Source organism: Coturnix japonica, chromosome 1, assembly GCF_001577835.2.
Source record: "Coturnix japonica isolate 7356 chromosome 1, Coturnix japonica 2.1, whole genome shotgun sequence".
In the NCBI taxonomy this organism is placed as follows: Eukaryota; Metazoa; Chordata; class Aves; order Galliformes; family Phasianidae; genus Coturnix; species Coturnix japonica.
Genome location: NC_029516.1, coordinates 173035351 through 173044168, shown reverse-complemented (window position 1 = coordinate 173044168; position 8818 = coordinate 173035351). Strand labels below are relative to the sequence as shown.

The following is an 8818-nucleotide window of genomic DNA, read 5'->3' as shown; positions in this document are numbered from 1 at the left end:
GGAACACCTCCATGGATGGTGACTCCACCACTTCCCTGAGCAGCCTGTGCCAATGTATCCCCACTCCTTCTGAAAAGAAATGTTTCCTAATATCCAACCTGAACCTCCCTTGACGCAACTTGAGTCCATTACCTCTCAACTTACTGCTGTTACCTGAAAGAGGAGACCAACTCCCACCTCACTACAACCTCCTTTCAGGGAGTTGCTGAAAGCTTTAAGGTCTTATTGTAAGCCTCCTCTTGCAGCTGGGTGAACCAAGTCCTGCAGGGTTTGTGGCCAGGAGGTGGCATTGGCTTCCCAGAGCCACAGCCCTGCTGCTTGTGCCATGAGGAAGCCTGGCAAGGTGGGAGCTTTTATCTGCTGATGTCCCAAGGCATTGGCATCATTGCTGATTGACCCCAGCCAGACTCTGGCACTCCAGAAGAGTTTCAGGAACGATTTGGATCTCTTTAGGAACATAAGGAACCTGGAAGTCACAGTTGCTATCTTCCTTTTTTAGGAGGTGGTGTACAGCAGATACACTGGTGCAAAGAATCCTCCCTCCTCTGTGTCAGGCCTCACCCAGAGGGTGATGATGCACTGTAACAGGTTGCCCAAGGAGGTTGTGGATGCCCCATCCCTGGAAGCATTCAAAGCCAGGCTGGATGTGGCTCTGGGCAGCCTGATCTGCTGGTTGGTGACCCTGCATATAGCAGGGGGGTTGAAACCAAATTATCATTGTGATCCTTTTCAACCCAGGCCATTCTCTGACTGGGAGTTCCATTCAGATGGGGTTCAGCTGGGGCACTTGCCCTAATTTCATCCCCACACATGCAGACTGATCCAGATGCCTTTGCCATTGCACTGTCTCTCTTTCAGATCAATCACAACTTCACGTTCCCATCCCTTTGCAAGCAAGCTTCTTGCTGTCTGACTTTTATCTTACTGAACGCCAGGCGGCCCGCTGCAAAGCTCCCTTGATTTGTGACTGTGTGGAAGGAAGCGCAGATACAGACAATTAAGTGCAGAATTTAACGGTATGGATTTCCCAGCAGAGCTATCAATTAACGTGAGCTGTTTGCCAGCCAGATGCATCCGCTCTGCCACATCCAGAAACCACAGCCAATGTGTTCAGCAGTGAGGCTGAAAGCAGAGTGGCTTTCAGCAAGCTTTTCTGTGTGTTACGGTATCCAGCTTTCATTTTATGCTGAAAGAATAGGGGGAAAAAATGGGCTATTAGTGACAAAAGGTTTTCTTGATAGGGAACTTTGGATGGAAAAGTCTCTTTTGGACAAGCCATTAAAATCTGTCTGTTTTGGTAGAGATTCTTCCCTGTGGAAGGCCATGCAACAACCCACAAGGCTGGTTGGCCCCCAGACACTCCTGGGCACATCTGCCTACTTTAGTAGCTGCTTTTCCTACCTTAGTTTATATATGATGGGGGAAAATGGGAAGGGAGGAGAATTCGGATCTTTCTCAGAGCTCTTAAACTAGGCTGGATTGATGGGCTGAGGCCAGTGGGATGAAATTCAACAAGAGTGAATGCCGGGTCCTGCACTTTGGCCACAACAGCACCAAGCAATGCTACAGGCATGGAACAGAGTGGCTGAAAGCTGGATAGAGGAAAAGGATCTGGAGCTGTTGGTTCACAGGTGGTGAACATGAGCCAGCAGTGTGCCCAGGTGGCCAAAAGAGTCAATGGCATCCTGGTTTGTATCAGCAACAGTGCAGCCATCAGGAGCAGGAGCTGATCTTCCCTCTTTACTTGGCATTGGTGAGGCCACATCTCAAGTGCTGTGTTCAGTTTTGGGCCCCTCACTACAAGAAAGATATTGAGACCCTGGAGTGTGTCCAGAGAAAGGCAATGGAGCTGTGAAGGTTCTGGAGCACTTTGTGGGTCGTATGGGGAGTAGGCATGGTGGGATGGGTTCCACTCAAATACAAGATTTAACAGAAAGGATACACAGCAGCTGGACTGGCTACCTAAAGAGGTGACAGAATCTTGGGTAATGACCTGTCTTTGTAAGTGACCAAAATACTCACCTGCCCTCTGAACCCTACTATGCATATCTCCATGGGAGACACATCAATGAATTATAGCCCAAACTTCCCCATCGTGGTCAAGGACAGCGATTTGGCTTCTCATTCAGGAGCTGCTTCTGCCAAAAACAAGAGGAGCTGCTGTCACTTCCCTTTGTTACCAACTGGTCACAATGACCCCCATAAATAAAGCAGCTAATTAATGCCCTTCTCCTCCCACCAGTGATTGGCCATGACCTTGAACGACCTTGCTGAATTTAACTTCCTCTACCAGCTATTTTTGACAGCAAATAATTTAACATCCCTCTGACCCCAGCCTTGCCTCTCTCCTGCCAACTGGCTCTGCAGCTTAAATGAACAGCAATAAATAAATACATATCTGCAGAGGGACCTAAATGACTCCCATTACTGGAGCATCTGAAGGCCCGCTTAAATAAATCAAGTGAGGAGGAGATTATGCTGCAATCATGTGGAGAGGAAAAGGAGAGAATACATTACTGGTATTCCAGAGGCTGAGCGACTTTGTAAAAGTCAGAAAAAATTGCTGTTCAATTCAAGCACAGAGGAACTGGGTTGGATTCAATGGTTGAGTCCATCAGTTAAGTCCATTAGTTGGGCTCAATGGTTGGGTCCATCAGTTGAGTTCATTGGTTGGGCACAACCTGGTCTGGTGGTTGGCGACCCTGCACATAGCAGAGGGGTTGAAATGAGATGATCACTGTGATCTTTTCAACCTGGGCCATTCTATGATTCTATGGTAAGATTCTGTTATAAATCAGTTGGGTTCATCAGTTGGTTGGGTTCATCTGTTGGGTTCATTGGCTGGCACCTTCAAAAAGGGGCAGAAGCTCTGCTCCCCCTCTCCAGGCTCCTACAGTAGGGACAGGGCATGGGGAAGGAATCACAATTTGCCAACACTTTGTATTTTTCCTTATTTCTACTTTATTTATGGCATATTTTTCCCTTTATTCCAACGTTACTTATAGGATCCACTCTTAAAGCCTCAGTATTTCACCCTCTCTCCTTGCCCACCCTTCATGTCACTCCCATCACTGCAGCTTCATGCATCCCAATAATGAACCACCATGTGCTGATATCAATTATATGCACATAATTTGAAATAACACCAGGCTCCAGTTGCCGATTTCTCTCTTATTTCTCCTTATTCTTTTTGCTGCTTTTTCATTCCTTCCCTTTGCCCAGGACAGAGTCCCCTGTCCCCACTGGGAATGATAAGCACCCACACATGCGCCTCTCCCCATTAATTCTTTAACCTAAACCCTCGAACCCCTATAAACACAACAACCAACCCAAGCCATCCTATGATTCCGTATGGCATCAAACAGGTAAAAATGCCTCTTTGCTTCCATTGTCTCTATGGAAGACTATGAAAGGCAACAGATATGCATATGGCTGGGATGGATGATGTGTTTATCACCCATCACTAATTAATAACTGAGGCATTAACATAATTATTGGAGTGCCATCAATCAATTAAAGTTGATGGATGCCAATTAAAGCACTTAACGAAACAGAACGAGCATCCCTTCCTGCCCTGTTTTTGGGGCCATTACTGAAGATCTGAGGCTTGGGGTTGGAGACCTGCACAGGGTCTGTTCCTCCCCCTTAAAAACCTTCACAAACTGAGATTTCACCTTTTCTGGTTGTTCTGTTCTTTGACTTTGCCTTTTGCTGCTGGAGTTTTCCATCGTGGGTTCCTAATTCCCCCCACAACCCCTCCTTTTCTTGGTATATTTTATTGGGGTGAGGGGAGAGATAAAGCATGGAATGGGGTCATTGCACTGACCTGGTTTTGAGCACAACCAGACCACAGCAGCCCCCAGGCTTGCAGAGCAGAGAGGAAAACACACAAGGAGGAAGAAAACACACGAACAAAGGCTTTTGCTGCCAGGGAAAACATTGCATTCCTGGAACGACACTCTGGCAAAGGAACTAAAATAGCCCCAACACAAATAGTGCATGATTTGAATATGTGACAAAAGTTACAAAACAAAACCCCAGCCCCACTGCACATAGGGCCAAGCACCTGCCCCCCCTCCTCCATGCTTCAGTTTCCCTCTTGCAAAGCAAAGAAAGGGAATAGATTTAGGTTCTGAAAAACATGTCTCTTTTGGGAAGGTTCTTAAGCAAATCTTGCACCCTGATTGCCCTCCTCTCCACAGGCAATACCCGAAGGCACTGAGGAGATCCTAGGGGCTGGTGTCAGTGCCTGGTGCCACCTCCATCCCCACAACTCCCATCACCGTTGCCCCAATTCCCACCCCTACCCCCTTACTTCCCAAATCCAGTTCCCAAATCCTATTCCACTTCCCCTAATTCACACCTCCAATTCCCACTCCTAGCTCCCCCAATCACCCAATTCCATCCCCAATTCCTACTCCTAATCCCCCATTCTCACCTCTACCCCCCCAGTTCTTGACCCTAAGTCGCAGTTCTCACCCCCAGACCTCCAATTCCCACCCTACCTCTCAATTCCCACACCCAGCCTCCAATTCCTAGACCCCCAATTCTCACCCTCCAACTCCCCGTATGCACTCCCAGTCCCCACAGTGATACTCCCAGCCCCCCAGTTCCTATCCTCATCCCCCCAACTCCCACCTCCAGCTCCCCAGTTCTCTCCCCCAGATCTTCAATTCCACCCTCATCCCCCCAATCCTCACCTCTCACCTCCCACCCTGATACCCCCAATTCCCAAACCCCAGCTTCCCACTTCCCACTCCAGATCCCCTATGATCCCCCTGAGACTTGTATCTATTCCCAGGTCCCAAATGCTGCTCCCAGCCCCCAAATTCCCACCTCAACTCTCAGTTTTCACCCCCCACATCCCAAATTCCTACCCCCATTCCCTCAATTCCCACTCCAGGACCCCACTTCTCACCTATAGATTCATAACATCCCATTGCTCTTCCTTGCCCTCTAACACCCACCCTAGTTCCCACCCCCAGCTCCTCAGTCCCCATTCCTCGTCCCCCAGTTCCCACTCCAGACCCCCTATGCTCCCCCTGAAAGTCATATATACTCCCAGACCCCAAATGCTTCTCCCAGCCCCCCAGTTCCCACCTCAACCCCCAATTCTCACCCCCCAGATCCCAAACTCCCATTTTCATTTCCCCAGTTCATTCCAGCCTCACACTTCTCACCCCTAGACTCACCATATCCACTCCTACACCCCTACTGCTACTCCCAGCCCCATAACCCCCACTCCAATTCCCATCCCCAGCTCCCAATTCCCACTCCTAGTCCCCCAGTTCCCACCCCAGACCCCCAATTCTCACCCGTAGATTCATTCACTCCCACAACCCTATTGCTATCCACTCCCAGCCCCATAACCCCCACCCCAATTCCCATCCCCAACCCCCTCAATCCCTAACCCCAGCCCCCAATTCCCATCTTTCCCAGCCCCCGACCACTTCCATTCCCCACTCCCAGCGCAACCCCTGAGCCACCTCCGACTGCACCCTTCCTCCCACCACCCCCTACTCCCAACCCAATTCCTAAAATCCCGGGGATCCCTCTCCACCTCCGTTCCCATCTCCCGGCCCCACGCAGGCGCGGCGCTGCCCTCCCCGTCGGGGCGGCGCTTGGGGCCGGAGCGCTGCGGGCATCGAAGCTCCGGGATCGGCTGCAGCGGAGCGGTGGGATATCGGAGCTCCAGCAGTTCGAAGGTACCGAGGAACCCCGGGATAACAGATGGAAGGGCTTCTCCCTGCTGCTTCTTTAACCCCGAGGCTGTGGCTACGTGCTGTGCCCAGGGAGGGTGGGACTGCAGCCTTTCGGGATACCCTGCTCCCTTTGGGATGAAGCTATCCGCTTTGGGATGGCACCGTTCCCTTTGGGATGCTCGGGGCACTTGTGGCACTGGGGACGGTGTAAGGGGGGACAGCTGCATGGTGAGGGGTGAAGAAGGGTTTTAATGGGGGGAGGAGGGATAAGCAAATGCACGCACCCATCTGCACTGCTTTGCTTTAGACACGGTGCTGCCCTTGGCTCGAGGAAGCAATAGCGAGACTGGGATGCTGCAGATCGGGGTTGTGCAAATCAGGCTCTGAATGGTTAAAATCATTCAGCTGCTCCCAGCGCAGCTGAGCTGAAGTGAAACTTTCAGCAGCGAGGCCTCGTGGAGAGCAGCATCAGCCACATTGCACGGGAGGGGGAAGCCTGGCTTTTCCCTGTCCCTGTGACAAGAGGCGTTACCTCTTTCTCCCTTTTATTTTCCTGCCGTGAAAACATTGATTCGGAGCTGAAAACACCAACCTGGTGCTTTGCAATTGGGTGTCTCTGTGCATTGCACCCCTCACTGCCAGCTGAGCCCTGGATGCATGCACAGCGCTTGGGTTTATTGCCATGTATATATTACCCATTAATTATAGCCAATTAATTATTACCAGTTCCCATTATGCCACTGCCTGGGTGCTGGGGAGAGCTGGCAGGCAGCAAGAGGAGATGAGAGCAGAGCAGTGTTTGCAGGGGTGGGGGAATGCTGTTAAATCCAATGACTCGCTTTCTTGTTGCATCCAACAGCCAGGATAGGGCTGTAGCTTTTCCTCTTCATCCCCTGGATGCTGGTTCCCCATCTCTGGGAGTTGTGCTGGTGTTATATTGGGGCATGAGCTGATGTGCATGTGGGGCTGGTGGGCTCTTGCCTGCTGGGGGGAGTTTTCTCATTGGCTGCATCAGTTGGGATCAAGATGCTGGCAAACAGGAATGGAGGTTTTGAGGAGGTCTCAGCTTGGAAACCCAACACAAGGGCTCTGTGAGCTGCTCCCATCTCCTTTGGGATTGTCCTCCTGGTAACCCATTCCCCGTTGGGTGATGGAAGAGTTAAGGTGCTGAGACAAGGGAAGAGCTGCTCCTATCTACTCCATCCCTTGGGATTGCCCCCTTAAAAGCCCCTTCCCCAAGGTCTCTGGTGGGATGAGGGCATGGAAGAGTTAAGGTGGTGGGACCATAGAATGGGATTGGGATGGATTCAGCCTGCAGCAGGTGCAGGGACTTCTCTAGAGGCTCTGCAGCTTTATCCCATTGGGAAGAGAATGAATTTGGGCATGCTTCTTTCTAAGGTGCTGCATGGCTGTGGGATAAGGAGGGTTTGGTAGGAGGTAATGGTTTCCAGTCCACATACTGTGTGTTGGTGTCTCCTTTGTGAAGGGCCATGTTAATCCACCCCCCAGAGTGGGAGCAGAGCAGACATGGTGAAGCTCAGCTGTATCCCTGAGATAAATGTTGTCTTTGATTATCAAAAAATCAACAAAAAAAAAGGAAGAAATAAATCCATTCCCTGTTGCCGCGCGGATTAATAACAAAGCATTGATGCTTTAAGAAGGCTTTGGATCTGATCCCGAGAGGAGATTTAGATAGTGTTTGTGCTGGGTTATGATGATGATGCTAAGAATGGGTGCATCCTGTAAATCTGTTCATACTTATGGAATCATTATCAGATGTTTTCAGCCAGTTCAGAGGTGCCAAAATCCTTCTCCGGGCTTGGTCCAAGCAGGCTGGTGTGTAGGGAATGAGAAAGGGCTGGGATCGTGGTGATGATCAGCTGGGACATGGATGGGAAAGATGGACCTGGAGGTGCCTCCAATCTATGCCATTCCATGACTCAATGATCATATACAATCCCTCCTCCTCCTCCCAACTCTCTGCGATCTGCTCCCATTTCTCTTCCGTACCCATGTTCAAGTTTCAACCCATAGGGAGGCAGTGGTGTGATGGGAAGCGCGTGGAAAGAATTTATTTGCTGGTGTCTTCACAGCTGAGCCTTCATCTGTGGCTCAGAGGTGGGTTTTCATTGACCTGCATTGTATCCGGGTCCAGACAGTGCTCCTCCACCTCCCATCCCATCCCACGTCCCCATGGGCGGCACCATGGATGTGCGATGAGATGTGGTGCTTACTCCAGCTCTGCTCACTTCCACCTGATTACCCAGAGAGAAAGGGCTGAGCTCCATCCGAAAAATGGACGCAAACCCATTCCCTGTGCTGGGGCTGCTTTGATTGCACCCACTGAGCTGCAGCATTAACCCTTTCCTGCTCTTAGGGACTTGATTAGTAGGCATAGTGGGGATGGGTTGATGGTTGGTCGTGGTGATCCTGGAGGTCTTCTCCAAGCTTTATGATTATATGACTCCCCTTGGTACCCAGGGGAGATAACTCAAAGGTTATTTGTGCCGAATTGAGGTGCCAATGGATACATTGTCTTTGAGTTTTTGATCATCTCTAGGAAATAATATGAGAGGTAATGAATGGCCTCAGGTTGCACCAGGGAGGTTCAGATTGGATATTAAGAACAATTTCTTCTCCAAAAGAGTGGTGATGCATTGGCACGGGCTGTACAGGGAGGTGGTGGAGTCACCATCCCTGGAGCTGTTCAAGGACCATGGAGATGTGGCACTGAGGGATGTGGGCATGGTGGGATGGGTTGGGGTTGGACTTGGGATAGTCCTCACCTTTTCCAACCTCACCAATTCTATGATCCTATGAGAAGAAAACCCAAAGCATTCTCCTTTGTGCTCTGGGACAGGGAAGACTTCAGCAGCTCTTGCCTTTCTCTGCAGCGTATTCCTTTGCAGCCAGCACTGCAGATCCTCGTGCTCCAAGGCCATGACAGATGATAGCACTGCAGTGCCCCATAGGTCAGCAGACCATCTCCTCTGGGTCTGATCCAACCCTGTAGGGTGGCTGACCCCAGCTCCCCACCTCCTGCACATCCCATGGGCAGCTTTCATGTGCTCCACAGGGGATGGCCCAATTCAGAGGCTCTTTGATACGTTTAATCT

The 8818-nt window shown here is 50.5% G+C and overlaps 1 protein-coding gene and 1 long non-coding RNA gene across 2 annotated transcripts in view; one reads left to right on the top strand and one right to left on the bottom strand.

Annotated features, from left to right (window-relative positions):
- Nucleotides 1-675: 675 nt before the first annotated feature.
- Nucleotides 676-4278, bottom strand: LOC107308519. Its single transcript, XR_001552832.2, has 3 exons — nt 3827-4278; nt 2023-2138; nt 676-1186 (listed from the first exon to the last, which is right to left on the bottom strand). It is a non-coding gene; the product is annotated as an uncharacterized LOC107308519 (long non-coding RNA).
- A 1288-nt stretch (nt 4279-5566) lies between these two features.
- Nucleotides 5567-8818, top strand: part of CAPN5 (calpain 5) — a 45742-nt gene continuing 42490 nt past the window's right edge. Inside the window, exon 1 of the mRNA XM_015852495.2 lies at nt 5567-5705. The gene's annotated coding sequence lies outside the window, so the exon portion shown is untranslated. The remainder of the gene's footprint in view (nt 5706-8818) is intronic.